At 43.6% G+C, this 17,653-nt stretch overlaps 1 protein-coding gene across 1 annotated transcript in view; it reads right to left on the bottom strand.

Annotated features, from left to right (window-relative positions):
• The window catches only part of LOC137521637 (circularly permutated Ras protein 1-like), a 123,266-nt gene extending 105,843 nt beyond the window's left edge, over positions 1-17,423 (bottom strand). The window contains exon 1 of the mRNA XM_068241147.1: positions 17,401-17,423. The gene's annotated coding sequence lies outside the window, so the exon portion shown is untranslated. The remainder of the gene's footprint in view (positions 1-17,400) is intronic.
• Positions 17,424-17,653: the final 230 nt, after the last annotated feature.

Below are 17,653 nucleotides of genomic sequence, written 5' to 3'. Positions count from 1 at the left end.
TTTAGACACAGTGGATCTTATGCATAACTTTTTCTCCTGCAATTTCTCCTGGGAAATAATTTTTCAGCTTCCTTTTAAAACAACTTTTCAGCACTTAACAATTGAAAAAGTATCAAAAATTAGAGGAAAAAGTACTGTAAAAATTATTTTGAGTATTTTTTTACTTGCTGGCAGTCTAAAAGGCATTTTATGAACAAGATGTGAACATTTCACCTAGGAGAAAACCTTAATTACTGTATTTTTCTGACTATAAGACATTCCTGACCAGAAGTTGCACCTGCATTTAGAGGACAAAAACCAGGGGAAAAAAATATATTCTAAATTTGTTGCATTCATGGTGAAGAGGCATCTTGTGGATTATGCCCCCTTTGTACCTCATGCCCCCTTGTACCTCTTGTGTCTCCCTGTGTCCTCGTCTGTCCCACTTGTGTCTGCCTCTGTCCTTCTCCATGCCCCGTTGTGTCTCCCTTGTGTCCTCCTCTATGCCCCTTTGTGCCCCCCTTGTGTCCTCCTCTATGCCCCTTTGTGCCCCCCTTGTGTCCTCCTCTATGCCCCTTTGTGTCCCTCTTGTGTCCTCCTCTATGCCGCTTTGTCCCCCCCCCCCTTGTGTCCTCCTCTATGCCCCTTTGTGCCCCCCTTGTGTCCTCCTCTATGCCTCTTTGTGTCCCCCTTGTGTCCTCCTCTATGCCCCTTTGTGTCCCCCTTGTGTCCTCCTCTATGCCGCTTTGTCCCCCCCCCCTTGTGTCCTCCTCTATGCCCCTTTGTGCCCCCCTTGTGTCCTCCTCTATGACCCTTTGTGTCCCTGTGTCCTCCGTTTGTCCCCGTGTCCTCCTCTGCATGGGAACAGTACAGGGAGCCCCCGACATTGCGGCGGGTTGGAGGTTGGTATTGGCAGGCGTTCACAAGTCAGGAACACCCTACATTTGTACTATAAGACGCAGTGACTTTTTTCCCCACTTTTGGGGGAGTAAAAGTGAGTCTTATAGTCCAAAAAATACAGTTCATATGGGCCAGAGAGATAAATTGGTTCATATACAATTCACTTTTTCTCCTGACTTTTCTCCTAAGAGATACATTTTCATCTTCTATTTAAAATAACTTCAGCAATGTGCAATTGAGAAAGTACCAAAAAGTAGTTGGAAGGGAACTATCACAATTATTGTGAGAATTTACTTGCAGGCTGGTTGCTTAAAAACATTTTATTGACAAGTTTGAAAATATCACCTAGGAGATAACTCACAACTGAGAGTTCTATGCACAGAAGGAGATGTGGCTTGCTTGGCAGTTGGAAAAGGCCATTCATTCTTGGATAAACTTCCTCTTTAAGTTAGATAAGAAAATTCAAACAAGGAGTTAAGTCATATAAGGAAAGATAAATTGGGAGTTAAAAGTAAGGTGAGAGAATTCAACAAAAAAGCTTTGTGAATCAGCCTCACTGGCCCTTTTTTAATTGACTTTTTCTCGTAAGTTTTCTCCTAGGTGATATTTTTACACTTTATCAATAAATTTAAAATGCCTTTTATGCTACCAAGCAAGAAAGAATAATTTTGACAGTATTTTTTCACCTACTGTTTGGTACTTATTCAATTGCAGAGTGCTGAACGTTATTTTAAACAGAAGATAAAAAATATCTCATAGATGAAAACTTAGGAGAAAAGGTGAATAAAGGCCACAGTGGCCCATATGCAATTCACTTTTTTCCTGAGTTTTCTCCTAGGTGATATTTTTACACATTGTCATAAAATACCTTTTAAACAACCAACAAGCATGAAAATACTCAAAACAATGTTAATAGGACTTTTTCACCTATTTTTTTTACCTATACTTTTTCAATTGTAAAATGCTAAAAAAAATGTAAACAGAATATGACAATTATCTTTGAAGAATTATCTTACCTATATTGCATATAGGCCTGTATCTTCTTACTTCTCCACATTACCCCCTCTTTATTTAAGCATTTATGGTATGTTTTTACAAGGTTATCAATCCCTTTGTTGTAGTAGTATCACACTTCTTACCTATGAGTTGGAGAAATGAGAGGGGGGGTCCATGTTAAGGTTGCTGAATAAACAGTTACTGGTATTTTGAAAACACACCGGCCCATATGCAATTCACTTTTTCTCCTGAATTTTCTCTGAGGTGATATTTTTAAAGTGAGTCCGAGAAGAAAAACTAACTATAAGAAGTAACTTGTCTATATATCTTATCTAAAGTTTAGATAGTTTACACAGCAAATCTAGCTGCAAACAGCTTCAACAGTTTATGATTATTTACTCCTGTGATACATTGAGAGCGGCCGTGTTCTGTTTGTAACATTGTCACAAGCTGAGGGCTGGAGATGCTATCAGCTTGCCTGTGTGTAAATTTCGGACCCCTCTCCTCCTCCCTTCTCCCCTCTGCCTCTGAAATCTCTGGCTAGTAACCTCCTCCTGCCCAGACTGAGCTGCCATAAGCCCTTGCTACATGGGTCTGAGAGTGCCAATGCTCGCTGAAGAAGCGGTGGTTGAGGCTTGTTTAGTTTATAGGGAATTAGAGTATTAAAAAAAAAGTATTTGGCTTGAGGAATGCCCTATAAAAAGTATATGAAAGGAACACAATTATGCAATGAGTAAAAGTTTATCTCAGATCCACTTTAAGCTTGTCAATAAAATGCCTTTGAAGCCACAGGAAGCAAGAAAATATTTAGAATCATTACCATAGTACTGTCTCACCTACTTTTTCGGTACTTTTTCAGTTAATAAATGGCAAAAAGTTTTTTAAAATAAAAAATGTAAAATCATTTCCTAGGAGAAAAAGTTAATTGCATGTGGGCCATGATGCAGGAGAGAAGAAACTAACCTGACAGATGCAAGAATACCTTGACTGGTAGATAACAAATACGTAGATAAAGGCAAATGGCTGTTACTTTGTGGTAGAATGTTTCTTTGTAGAATCTCAGACCTGTTCATTCTGACTGAGTGGGTTCAGCCCAGGCTTTGAGGGGTCACTAACCTAGAGGTTTTGACACTGAACTGGTTTATTAGATATTTTGAGACTTGTTTTATTTTGAGGTTGGGGAGAGTACAAGTGTTGGGTGGGAGGGGGAAGCTGGGACAGAGAGAGGGAAGAGATGCTTGGAGAGGTTAGATGTAGGAGTTGTACCTCACATCTTGTGTTAGTCTAGAGTAGGCATGGGCAAACTTGGCCCTCCAGCTGTTAAGGAACTACAAATCCCACAATGCATTTGCCTTTATGAGTCATGACTGTGGCTTTCAGACTGCTGCAATGCATTGTGGGACTTGTAGTTCTTCAACAGCTGGAGGGCCAAGTTTGCCCATGCCTGGTCTAGAGACACACAATGCCAACTCCAGTGTCCATCAACACACCACAGTTTGCATGTTTGCGCAAGGTATGTCTGCAGGACTGTAATATGGAGTGGTGTTAACCCATTTCTGATGGAAATATAGTTATGAAAGAGTAAAGTGCAGTAAGCTCCAAAAGTCAGCTGGTAGACATTTGTATGAAAATCAGGCAGGAGAAGGGGAAGGGGGGACTGTAAATTTCTATCGCTGTACTTGGAACGCACTGAAGGGACTAGCACAGCTTCCCAGCGGTACTTTGAAGGGAATGTGTACTTCTATACATTTTGCAGAGTACATCAATGCAGAATTTATACAAGTACATATTCCCCATGCAGTACATCAATGCAATGGTTAAGGGGTAGGCACCAGGTGGGCATATATTTTTAAAAAGTTGCACGCTAATTTAAGTGCGTTAAGTGCGATAGCAGAATTTCGGTAGATTTACAGATATTCTACAACCTAATTCATATAGGGAAATATCGGCAATGTTTGCCGATATTTCACTATAAAATAACCTCTCCCTACTCCTAACACAGAACCCTCCCTAAGTCTAACCCTAAGACCCCCCCCCCCCCCGTGGTGTTGCCTAGCCCTAAGTCCACTGTGGTGGTGCCTAACCCTAACTCCAGTCCCCCCCCCCCCCCGGTTGTGCCTAACCCTAAGTTCCCCCCCGGTGGTGCCCAACCCTAAGACTACCCCTGGCATATGATATTAAACGATAAATACAAATTTAACCGGAGACGCCCGCTAACAGTTAAACAATAATTAACAACTAAATTGAATAGTGAATAGTGGGTGGCTCTGGTGCCTGTTATTTAACTGGCACCCATTTTTGGCCACGCTTTTATTAACTGCTCCGCCAGGTGGGGTCTTAGCGTTAGGCATAGGTAGAGGGAGGTTTCAGTGTGAGAGGAGGGAGGGGCGGAAACATTATACATTACCTTCTCCCAGTGATTGCGTCCCTTCCACTTTCTGGTTAGTTTGCAGGTGTGTCCTAACTGTATTCTGGCTGCAACTACAGGGAGTGCAGAATTATTAGGCAAATGAGTATTTTGACCACATCATCCTCTTTATGCATGCTGTCTTACTCCAAGCTGTATAGGCTCGAAAGGCTACTACCAATTAAGCATATTAGGTGATGTGCATCTCTGTAATGAGAAGGGGTGTGGTCTAATGACATCAACACCCTATATCAGGTGTGCATAATTATTAGGCAACTTCCTTTCCTTTGGCAAAATGGGTCAAAAGAAGGACTTGACAGGCTCAGAAAAGTCAAAAATAGTGAGATATCTTGCAGAGGGATGCAGCACTCTTAAAATTGCAAAGCTTCTGAAGCGTGATCATCGAACAATCAAGCGTTTCATTCAAAATAGTCAACAGGGTCGCAAGAAGCGTGGGGAAAAACCAAGGCGCAAAGTAACTGCCCATGAACTGAGAAAAGTCAAGCGTGCAGCTGCCAAGATGCCACTTGCCACCAGTTTGGCCATATTTCAGAGCTGCAACATCACTGGAGTGCCCAAAAGCACAAGGTGTGCAATACTCAGAGACATGGCCAAGGTAAGAAAGGCTGAAAGACGACCACCACTGAACAAGACACACAAGCTGAAACGTCAAGACTGGGCCAAGAAATATCTCAAGACTGATTTTTCTAAGGTTTTATGGACTGATGAAATGAGAGTGAGTCTTGATGGGCCAGATAGATGGGCCCGTGGCTGGATTGGTAAAGGGCAGAGAGCTCCAGTCCGACTCAGACGCCAGCAAGGTGGAGGCGGAGTACTGGTTTGGGCTGGTATCATCAAAGATGAGCTTGTGGGGCCTTTTCGGGTTGAGGATGGAGTCAAGCTCAACTCCCAGTCCTACTGCCAGTTTCTGGAAGACACCTTCTTCAAGCAGTTGTACAGGAAGAAGTCTGCATCCTTTAAGAAAAATATGATTTTCATGCAGGGTAATGCTCCATCACACGTGTCCAAGTACTCCACAGCGTGGCTGGCAAGAAAGGGTATAAAAGAAGAAAAACTAATGACATGGCCTCCTTGTTCACCTGATCTGAACCCCATTGAGAACCTGTGGTCCATCATAAAATGTGAGATTTACAAGGAGGGAAAACAGTACACCTCTATGAACAGTGTCTGGGAGGCTGTGGTTGATGCTGCACGCTATGTTGATGGTGAACAGATCAAAACACTGACAGAATCCATGGATGGCAGGCTTTTGAGTGTCCTTGCAAAGAAAGGTGGCTATATTGGTCACTGATTTGTTTTTGTTTTGTTTTTGAATGTCAGAAATGTATATTTGTGAATGTTGAGATATTATATTGTTTTCACTGGTAAAAATAAATAATTAAAATGGGTATATATTTGTTTTTTAAGTTGCCTAATAATTATGCACAGTAATAGTCACCTGCACACACAGATATCCCCCTAAAATAGCTAAAACTAAAAACAAACTAAAAACTACTTTCAAAAATATTCGGCTTTGATATTAACCCCCTTGGCGGTAATCCCGAGCTGAGCTCGGGGTATGCCGCCGGAGGTCGCCGCTCAGGCCCTGCTGGGCCGATTTTCAATCTGAAAAAAGCAGCACACGCAGCCGGCACTTTGCCAGCCGCGTGTGCTGCCCGATCGCCGCCGCTCCGCGGCGATCCGCCGCGTGCAGCGGCGAAAGAGGGTCCCCCCAGCCGCCCGAGCCCAGTGCAGCCGGAACAAACAGTTCCGGCCGGCGCTAGGGGCTGGATCGGGCGGCTCTGACGTCAGGACGTCGACTGACGTCCATGACGTCACTCCGCTCGTCGCCATGGCGACGAGGAAAGCGAAACAAGATAGGCCGCTCATTGCGGCCTATCTTGTTACTTTCGATTGCCGGAGGCGATCGAAAGTACGCTTCCGGAGCGCCCTCTAGTGGGCTTTCATGCAGCCAACTTTCAGTTGGCTGCATGAAATAGTTTTTTTTAAATTTAAAAAAAACCCTCCCGCAGCCTCCCTGGCGATTTTAATAGAACGCCAGGGAGGTTAATGAGTTTTTTGGGTTCATTGAGAACATGGTGGTTGTTCAATAATAAAATTATTCCTCAAAAATACAACTTGCTTAATAATTCTGCACTCCCTGTATCTGTGAGCTAATAAAACCAATCTCTGCATCCTCTATTGCTACGCCATCAACCATGAAAATCAGCCCAAAGACTTCAATGCAAATGCAGAAAAATAGCAAATTTTGACTGCGATTTTGCAAACATTTGCCAAACTTTCAGCAAAATAAGGTTTGAGAAAGCCCACTTCCTCAGACTATAATAGGGGCAACTAGGAGGATCAAAAATGCACCAGCTCAGAGATCAATCACATATAACAGTCTCTTAAAGTGTACCAGATCTGAAGCTCAGGATCAAAATTAGATACTTACCTTAAGAGAGGCTTACCTCGCTACTTAAATGTCCCCCCTCGCTGAGCGCAACTCTCCTCCAGATCAGGGCCATGCTCCTCCTTTGTTACGAGCGCGGTCGTGCAGTAGCCACACGAGCACGCCCACTCATGCGCAGTAGCACAGAGCTGCTTGTACACGAGAGGCTCCGGCTTACTGCGCATGCACGGGAAAGCTTGTGCGGCCATGCTGCAGGAAGAGGAAATGTGAGGATCCTGAGGCTTCCCTCTCTTTAGGTAAGTATCTAATGTTGTACCTGAGCTTCAGCTTGAGTACACTTTCAAATCTCAAACAAAAGTTCATATGTATACTATCCGGAGGCATGACAGCAGTACTCAAAAGCATACTTAATACTGTATTAGGCCAGTAATTTGAATTATACAGGTTCTGCAAACACAACATCATTTCTCTTATCTGTGTGTGTGTGTCTTATATTCTGTATGGCCATAAGGTCTTTAGAGGCTGACTCACTGCTATCCTGGTGCATTCATGCTTGCGGCGGTGTATGTTTGCTTTATTTATCTGGTGCTAACTGCATTCACCTGCTATTAACTATGCCTGGTGGTGTTGCTATTTGCATTTTTCATTAACATCAGCGTGCATCATTAAGCTTTAACGTGTTCCCATATTTCACATCCTGCTGTCTGCCCGGTGGATTTCTGTTTGCAGCTGTCCAGTTCCTTTTCATCCAGCCTGCTGTTAACCTTTGCTGCAAATCTGGCTATTGGTGTCAGCAATACCAATTACAGACTAAGCCATACATGTCAAACTCCGGCCGTGGGCCAAGTCTGGCCCTCAGAGCCATTAGATTTGGCCCTCAAGTGGTTTCCCCACCTTGCATTATGTTTGGCCCACTCTAGACCACCAAGAAAGCTATATTGGAGGTAAAGCCCAAGAACACCAGGAAAGCCATATGGAGGAGGTAGGGGGGAATCACTAATCACTAGGGAACTGTATAAGGGAGGGTTGGGGCCACCAGACACCAGGGAAATGTATTTGGGAGGGAGGACCACTAGACAACATGGAACTGAATAGGGTTTGGAGAGGGGCAATTGGACACCTGGGAACTTTATAAGGGAGGAAGGTGGCCAGTAGACAATGAGGTTGGCCTGTGACTTGGTCCTAGTGTACAATTTTGCTCCATTGTCCATTGTAATTGAGTTTGACATCCTTGAATTAAACAAATTGACCTGTTTGCAATGGACCTAAAATTGCATATCTGAGGCCGCAGTGTTGTATATGTGGAGCTTATGCCCTTAAAGTAAACCAGCGGCAGTTAAAAAAAAAAATTAAGATACTAACCTAGGTATAGGGAAGCCTCTGGATAGTCCAGAGGCTTGCCATCTCCTCCTTGTCCCCATCGTTGTTGCGCAGGGACCTTCTGAACATATCCAATAAGAGCTTGTCGGATAAGTTCTCACGGCTGTGCTCTCCACCATATGCGAGACTGCACCTGCAGGGCGCAGTCTCGTATATGAGTATCACAGGGGGAGAGGCGTATAGGGCCAAAGTGTATCTGGGGCCTGGTTAATGGTGTCACTCACACCGGGCCCCAGCTGCTGTTTATTTAGGTGTGCACAGTACATGTGTCGAGGCAGCAGTTAGAGGACTCACCTCTCCAGGCTCCATCAGCAATCTATCATCTCCATGTGTCCCGTCTCTATGACAACAGCGCCTCTTCTCATGTGACTCAACGTCGGACCTACACTGTAAGGTCCATATGGTTAGCTTCGTTGAGGGGGCTATGTACACTTGGGGGAAACTAACTGTCTATCTACACTGGAGAGGGGATTTCTGGCTACCTATTTTTTGGGGAGAGAGGGCAATACAAATTCTGACATGGGGCCCCATGATTTCTAGCTGCGCCCCTGCCTGCACAAGTATGGGTGTGCCTGCCAAGTAAGCCACAGTCGTTTGTCCATACGTGGTTCCATGCTGCTGCACGTGTGCACAAAGAGAAGCGCAGCAGTGAACTGTCAGAGGGGAGGCTGGACATGGAAGAGCAGCAGCTACATATGGAGAAGGAGGCTGCAAATTACAAAGAGGCTGCAAATGGGAAATAACACACAGAAGAGGGGAGCTGATGGCTTATGGGGCACCTTTTACCTTAATCTTCCTTCTCAATAGTAACCCCTTACTTGATGCCTAATGCTGGGTGCACACAGTGCAATTTCCCATCAGAATGATGAGTAATCTGACAGGAGGTTGCATCATGTGTACAATGTCCAAACTGCTTCTGATCAATAACGGGATTGATTTTCCGATTATTTCTCCCCAAAAACGGTCACGTTATCGATCAGGAGCCGATCGGACATGCCAGAAATAATCAGTACGATCCCATTCATCGGATGGGAAGTTGTATCGTGTGTACCCAGCATTACCCCAGTCTCCTAACTCTCGCCCATAAACTAGCCTCTCTCCGCACCATCCCCTAACTCTATACCTGGGAGTGTGCATCACCACAACCATATGCTGTATCCACCACAGGGAAGGGGGTCATCCATACATTGTATGCAAATAGGGAGTAGATTGCAGTCGTTTAGTGTGTTTAAAAAGATCCAAGCAGCTTTTTTCTGCAGTTTGTCCTGGTTTCTAATAGCTGTAGGAGCTGACATTGCCCCCCCCCCCCTTCCCTCTGCCCTCATTTATCAAGGGGAATGTGTGAATGTAATCCAGTGTGACTTCTCTAAACTGTTTAAAGTGCAGTGTACTATCCCCCCCCCCCCCCCCCCACACACACACACACACACAACTGTTGATGAAAGATTTTGTTTGCTCATTGCTTTTGCTAATTACAGCAGTCCTAATCTCCCTGCTTTTTCTGTGGATGGACGGGCACTGAAGTAGGGCAATACAAGCCTCTAACAAACATATAAATTTAGAAATAAGAGGTAGAATGGATTTTCTTTTAGTAATCAGATCAGACATAACACATTTTTGCCTGATGCTTCCTCATAGCAGTGTCAGGGCAAACAATATAAATTCTACAATCCTTAGATAGTAACTGTTGAGCTTGAAGTAGTGGCTAGCTCTTGGCAATGGCAACACGTCAATTATAATAAAAATAGGCACAGTTACTGGTATGTGGTTTTATAGTGCAGTAATTATCTAAACACAAATTCTATGGGAACAATGCCCAGATTAAATCAAATATCTCCAAGTTATACTATTTACAACATAATCTTCTTAAAATTTTTCTTCTTGAGGGAAACATCTGACAACATAACACAACCTCAAGGTATTTCCAGAAAATCAACAGCCACTCCTGTAAACATGTTATCTCTTCTATCTAAGGAGCCGGATGTGAGGCAACCTATGTAGGTGCCTAGGGCCACTTGATGTCCACGAGCATGACTACTATCTTCCCTGAGCCCTTACCCTTACTTCATTATCACAAGAAAGGCCAGGTGCCAAGCAGAGGGAGCCAGAGCTGCTACCTTAACTAAGGCCTCATTTTACTTTAATCTGTCACTAGACCTTTCCAGGAATTGCTTATGTAAAGAATAAAGGAAATACTGAGAATCCCCCATGAGGAGATGGACTAGTTTAAAATTTTACAGATCCATCCCAAAAACATACGGATAAGTTAATTGGCATCCCCCTAAATATTGACCCGAGACTACAACACATAGATTACACTACATCTATGGTAGGGATTAGGCCTCATTCTCACTGGAATGTCTTACTAGCGATTTCAGTTTGTCTGTAAATCGCTAGAGCTTGAAAAAGCGCTGTGGCAATGCAAATCAATGGTAGTGTTCACACTGTAGCGATCACCAGTGATTAGTGATTTGCTGGAATCTCAAACTTGGTGCATGCAGCATTTTTGGCGTGATTTTGGAGTGATTGCATTTCAAAGTAAAAAAAAAAAAAAAAACACAAAACGCAATCAATCCAAAATCACCTTCCTGCACAGTGAAAAATAACAGGAAAATTGCTTTGCTAGTTACCGTACTTGTTTTCTAGTGTTTTGCGATTCCCAGTGTGAATGGGACCTTAGATTGTGAGCTCCTCTGAGAAACAGGCTGTAGACTGTGCACTTCTGACCATCAGAGTTTTCTGAGCATTTTTTTTTTAAAACAAAAAAACCTCCTATTGACTTTATTGGCATTAAAATAGCAGTACAGTTGCCAATTGTCAATGAGAGCATTTTTTAAAAAACACAGAAAGCACCGATGGTCAGCCTTAAAGAGAATCTGTACTCTAAAATTCTTACAATAAAAAGCATACCATTCTATTCATTATGTTCTCCTGAGCCCCTCTGTGCTGTTTCTGCCACTCCCTGCTGCACTCCTGGCTTATAATTGCCAGTTTTAGACAGTGTTTACAAACAAAAATCATGGCTTCTAACCAGAATGTGATATGCTGAGAATAGCTCACTGTGTGACTCATGTAGAGCTTGGAGAGGGTGTGTATAGCTTCCAATGACAAGCAGTGCTGCACATTCCACACATACCAGCCTCAGCCGACAGAGAAAAGAAGATAAGATTTATTACAGAGACAGTGCAACTAGAAAAGGCTGCAGTATGCCAGAGCACATTAGAACAGGTATAGGACTTATAGGATAGAAGAAATAAGGCTCAAAATTTTGTTACAGAGTCTCTTTAAGACAAGACAATATATTCTGTACAGCGCTGCGGAAGATGTTGGCATTATATAAATACTAAATAATTGTAACAAGTAATGGTTCGGCGGCTGCTGACACGCGGGAGGTGTCTGCAGCCGCCTTTCTCCCTGGCTCTCAAGGGCCTTCCGTTCCTTCGGCGTCTAGTACGCCGGGAACGGTCTCATCTCCAGTTCACAGGGTTTCTGTCTCACGCGGACGCGCGCGGAGACAGGACCTTTATGCTCGGAGAAGGCGCGTCAGCTGGCCTGCCGTTCAGCTGACGTCAGAGGTGACTCTCGCTGCTCGGATTGGCGGATTTCCGAGGTGGGAGTGGCTGAGAGTCTCCCTCTGCTTCTTAAGCCTTCGTTCGGCATTCTCTCGGTGTCTGCTGTCGTGAATACTTTGTGTTAGCGCTCAGACCTTAGACTAGTATCCAGGTGTTGAAACCAAGGACTTCACACCAGACTAGGAATTGTTATTGTTATTGAGTACCTGTGTATGATTAAGGCTTAACCTCTAACTTTGCTATTGCTTAACGTTTCTGTACTTCTGCCTATCTGACTAGTTGCTGAACTCTGCCTGATTACTGATTACTCTTCTGCCTCACGATTCTGTACTGATACTTACCTCTCTGTTGCCGAACCTTGCCTGCCTGACCTCTTTACTTACCAGTGGGCCCTTGCCACTGGTGAGGTGTATTCTAAGTGTTCTGTTAGTGACTGATAGTACCTTTCCAGCTCCCCTGGAAAGGTCTGATCAAACTATACTAGTCACCTTCTGTGCTGATAACTTGCCAGCCTCTCTGGCAAGGGCTGTTCTTTCCTTTCGCATTATCATTGTTAATACCTTTCCAGCTTCTCTGGAAAGGCCTGAGTTATATTCTTAAATTTATTACTAGTCCCTTGCCAGCTCCTCTGGTAAGGACTAGTTATACTATTTCTGTACCTTCACTGTTAGTACCTTTCCAGCCCCTCTGGAAAGGTCTGGTCAAACTGTACAGTTAGTGCACTGATGGTACCTTACCAGCTCCTCTGGTAAGGTCTTGCAAAACTATTAAAGTTACGTTTGCACCAAGCACTATTCACGCACTCTCCTTGTTACTATACCAGTATTATTGGTGATTCTGCAGATCACCACATAATCAGGTATAGTGTCTGCATTATTGGTGATTCTGCAGATCGCCACATAATCAGACATCTGAGTTGCTACACCCAACCGTTACAATAATAATAATAATAATAATAAGTCATACTATTACTACCTACTGCATAGTTCCCAACTGTCCCTCTTTTGGAGGGACAGTCCCTCTTTGGGAGGCTTGTCCCTCTTTCTCCTCATTTGTCCCTCTTTCAGGACTTTGTCCCTCTTTCTATGTAAATATATATATATTTCTCTACTAAAAAATGCTAAAGGGGAAGAAAGTGCTGTGATTTATATCACTGCACAGCTAATAAAAAAAAAAACATAAAAAAAATGTTATTTTCAATAGAGGTCAGGGGTACTTAAATACCTCTATGGCACTTTTCTCCTTACAATCCCTTCTTCTGTTAACCCCTTCTTGATGCCTAACCCCAGCCTCCTAACTCTTGCCCATGACTAACCTCTCTCTACACACTATTCCTTAAAGTGAACCGAGCACCTTTTTAGCACTCAGGACATTTCTATAGCACATGAAAAATGCATGCCAACAATCTGTTTCATTATTAAAATAAACTTTCATTTTACCTTGTATTTTACAATCAAATTAGTTTTATTAAACAATACCTTTTCATCAACAAAGGGGGTGGGTAATTAGGACTGTTTCTTCAAAGACAGTGTGTGTGTGTGTGTGTGTGTGTGTGTGTGTGTGTGTGTGTGTGTGTGTGTGTGTGTGTGTGTGTGTGTCAAACAGTACTAATTGCCCACCCCCTTTTGTTGATGAAAAGGTATTGTTTACTTCTAGGTAATTAGCTCAATAAAACAATTAGCTTCCTGAGATTTCTGTGGACGGTCAGGCTGCTAATAAAACGACTTCGATTGTAAAATACAAGGTAAAACGAAAGTTAATTTTATTAATGAAACAGATTGTTGCCATGCATTTTTCATGTGCTATAGAAATGTCCTGAGTGCTAAAAAGGTGCTCGGGGGTCCTCAGTCTATGCCTGGGAGTGTGCACCACCACAACCATATGCTGTATCCATAGTGTTGGATGATGCTTCCTCATAGCGATGTCAAAGCAAACAATATAACTTCTACTATCATTCTACAGCAACTGCTGAGCTTCATGCAACCGCTAGCTCTTGGCAACAAGACAATAACCATAAAATGATGTATGTGGCTTTATGTGTAACAGTTATCCAAACACAAAGGACAAAGGAAGCTGCTAGAACATCTATGGGAACAATGCCCAGATTCAATTAAATATCTCCAAGTTATACTATTTACAACATCATCTTAATATTTCCCAACTTGAAGGAAATATCTGACTACACAAACAAATCTGACAACATAACACAACCTCAAGGTAAAACCAGAAAAAGAAAAACATAAAAACAGCAACATTTTTTATTTCTTTACCTTGAGGCAATCTATGTTGGAGCCTAGGGCCTGTTTGGTGTCCAGGGGCCTGACTGCTGTCTTCTCTTAGGCCCAGTCCACACTTGCGTTATTGGCAAACGGATCTGTAAAAACGGATCTAATCGTAATCGATTGGATCCATTTTCACTCAGTTTGCCTTCCGCTGCTTTTGTTTCTCCACATCACCCCCAGATCCCCACCCTTTAAGTGAATTTTGCTGAATAAAACATTCCGTTTGTTCACTAGTGTGAAGAAACGTTCCGTTTTGTAATTGCCCCCAATGCAGCGCTTCAGCTTCTGTTTCCGTTGCGCTGGGCTCAGTGGTCCGGAAAAATTGGTGCTGCAGGAAATTGCGTTCCATTCAGTGCAGAACAGATCAGTTTGAACAGACGGATGTGATCGGTTCTTTGCTAATCTGCGAATAGAACGTTTTTTAACGCCACTGTGAACCAGGCCTTAGTCCTTGCCCTCACTTCACCGTTACAAGAAAGGGCAGGTGAAAAGTAGGGGAAGCCAGAGCTGTTACCATACCTAAGGATCCATTTTACCTTAACCACTTGAGGACTGCGGTGTTAACCCCCCTAGTGACCAGGACATTTATTGCTAAAATGGCCACTGCAGCTGTAAGGCCAAGCTGCAGGGCCGAACAACTCAGCACATGAGTGTTTCCCCTCCCCCTCTTCTCCCCACCAACAGAGCACTCTGTTGGTGGGGTCTGAACGACCCTCCCCCCCCAGGTGTTTGTTTTTTATTTGTAAATAATTATTTAATGAAATTTGCAATACAATATACAATTTTTTTTTCATTTCTCCTCTATCCTTCCTCCCTCCCCAGGCCAGCCAATCACTGCGATCGGCTGTGATAGGCTTCAGCCTATCACAGCAGATCACTTCCCTGTTTCCCAGGGGGACAGCCGTGTCACACGGCTGTCCCCAGTACAGCGCTGCTGCTGATCGCAGCACTGTACAAAGTAATTAGATGGCGGTTTTGCCGTCTAACAGTCTCCCGAGCGGCGACTGCCACTCGGAGACTGAAGGCTCTGCCCCCCCCCCCCCCCAAGCAGGAGATGTGCGCGCAGGCGCGATCTCCTGCTAGCCCCATAGACAGCCGTTCATGCCAATCGGCGTGGAGCGATCCTGGGGCTGCCGCACTGCTCACGCCAATTGGCGTGGAGCAGTCGGCAAGCAGCTAATCTGTCACCAGATTTTTCTAGGGAGTGATTTTGTAAACAATAATGGAAATACTGAGAACCCCCTATGAGGAGATGGACTACCTCAAAACTTGTCAGACTGATGGCTGATCCATTATAGGTGCATCATATGAAGAGATTACATACATATATACATATGAACTATGCAGAGCTTTATGTGATTTATACTGAGATGAACGCCTTTCAGTGGTACTGCTTAGCCTGCTTATGCTTGCTGTAAATCTCCTGTTGGACTGCAATTGGGTCTCTTTGGAGTTTGTGTCATCCTTTGATATTTCCTGCAAAATCCAATCTGCGAGTGGGATTGTGGAGTGCACGGTCGGAGCAACACGTTAATAACTGTTGATGTCAATGCTGCTGTTCAAGCTACTTGGAATCTGGAATTGACCTCTAATTGCTATGCTTGGCTTCTTCGCTGTACTAACACAGATGCTATCATCTCACCTGATAATTAACCACATTACAGCTATCCTATGCTCTGCTTGTTTGCTGCTATCTACAGTATATGGAACTTGCACCATTCTGCCATAAAGGTCTTTATATTTGTTTGAAGACCACTTCATGTGCACTTTAGTTACCAGGAACTTTTTGGAGGACTGCAGCCTCCCTTAGGTCAGGAATAGTGTGGGGTGACTCTTTTAAATCTTTATATGTATTTTGCATTATGCTTTTTTCTGTGTGCTTTTTTGTTTTGTTTTGTTTACTATTTTTTGATAGGATTTTGTAATCAATAAATTATAGAAATTTGGATGCACCCAAGAGCCAATTCTCGTTTGTGTGGTATTATATACCGAGTATAACAAGTTATAACTCTTTACTGAAGAAAAACATACAGAGATAAATCATACACCACCATCAGGAAATGCAGCTTACAACAGAGAGGAAAACAGAGAGAATACAGGAAATCCCAATATCATAGAGATCATTGCATCATTTCACAGACAGTGACATCTTGTGGTTGCTTTACTATACTGCAGTTTAGGTAATAATGTTGTTAAACCTCTAACCTCTCTACACTATCCCCAAACCCTTCTTACAATGTGCATCACCACAACAATATGCTGTACCCATAGGAAAGGGGGGCATCCATACTTGGCATGTACATAGGGAGGTTGGGTGTTAGTCATTAATATAGTGTGGTTAGTTCTCTTCAATGCTCTGAACTAATTCAGGCCACAAATCCTGCAACTCAGCAGTTGATCAGAGATGACAAGTTTTGGTCTGAGACTTCCTCATAGCGGTGTCAGGGCAAACAATATAAAGTCAAAATCATTATACAGCAACTGTTGAGGTTTTAGTAGCAGCCAGCTCTTGGCAACATGACAGTATTCATAAAAAATGTATATGGTGGTTTTATGTGTAGTAGCTATCCAAACACAAAGGACAAAGGGGGAACATGCTTGCTAGCAATCAAATATCTCCAGGATAAACTGGTTACAACATAATCTTCTTAATATTACACAAAGCTGACAACATTACATGACCTCAGGGTAATACCAGAAAAACAACAGCCGCTCCTGCAAATATTTCTATTCCTTTATCGGAGATATACTGAGCCAAATCACGAAGCAACCTATGTAGGTGCCTAGGGCCTACTTGGTATCCAGGGGCTTAACTGAGTCCTTGCCCTCACTTCATCACAAGAAAGGCCAGGTGCCATTGAAAGGAGCCTCTACCTTACCTAAGGGCCTTTTTTACTGTAATCTGTCACTAAACCAATGATCTCTATGGAACTGGTAACAGATGGCAAGGGGTTTTATTTGGTTAGATTTAGGGAGAAAGGATGTATTTTAGCATCATAGGAAGCAGTAGCCAGTGGCGTAGCAATAGGGGATGCAGAGGGATGCACTGGCCCCAGTGGTCCCTCCCTCAGCTGCAGTATTAACTGTTTATTGGTCCTGTGCTGGTAATTACTTCTATAGATGCTTTGAATAGTAGTGATCATTAACAAACTGTCCCCATCACCTACTTGCACCTCTGACACTGTGGTTGTCCTTGGCAGGTTTTGGTGCGCCGTATCAATTGTTATGTACAGAGTGCTTAGAAGGGTTCAGTGTAAAGCTCACACTGTGGCTCATAGCTCCTAAACTATGCCCTGGCAGTAGCAATGCAGGATTAGCAGCTACTGGCCCTAGAGTCATATACAAACAAGCTGTTACAACTTCCCCGGTATCTAGTCAGAGGATCAGAATACCTAACATATATTTTACAGCGCTGATCAAACCACCAGTTTAAAGAAAACCTGTAATGCCATAAAAAAGAGTTTCACTTACGTGGGGCTTCTGCCAGCCCCCTGCAGCCGCTCTGGGTCCGCGCCATCACTCACTGATCCTCCATTGCGGCTAAGTTTCACTTTCGCCAAGTTGTAAGTTGACGTTCATTGCGCCTGCGCAGCCCTGGTCGTGCCCGTCCTTGTTCCAAAATCTCTACTGCACCTGTGCAGGATGCTCCCGGCAACGGGAGCACAAACAAGGATGCGTACGGCCAGGGCTGCGCAGGCACAGTGGCCAGCGACAGAGGAAAGTG

The sequence above is a fragment of the Hyperolius riggenbachi genome, chromosome 6, assembly GCF_040937935.1.
Source record: "Hyperolius riggenbachi isolate aHypRig1 chromosome 6, aHypRig1.pri, whole genome shotgun sequence".
Taxonomy (NCBI): domain Eukaryota; kingdom Metazoa; phylum Chordata; class Amphibia; order Anura; family Hyperoliidae; genus Hyperolius; species Hyperolius riggenbachi.
The sequence above is the reverse complement of the archived record's forward strand: the minus strand, read 5'-3'. Positions and strand labels throughout refer to the sequence as shown.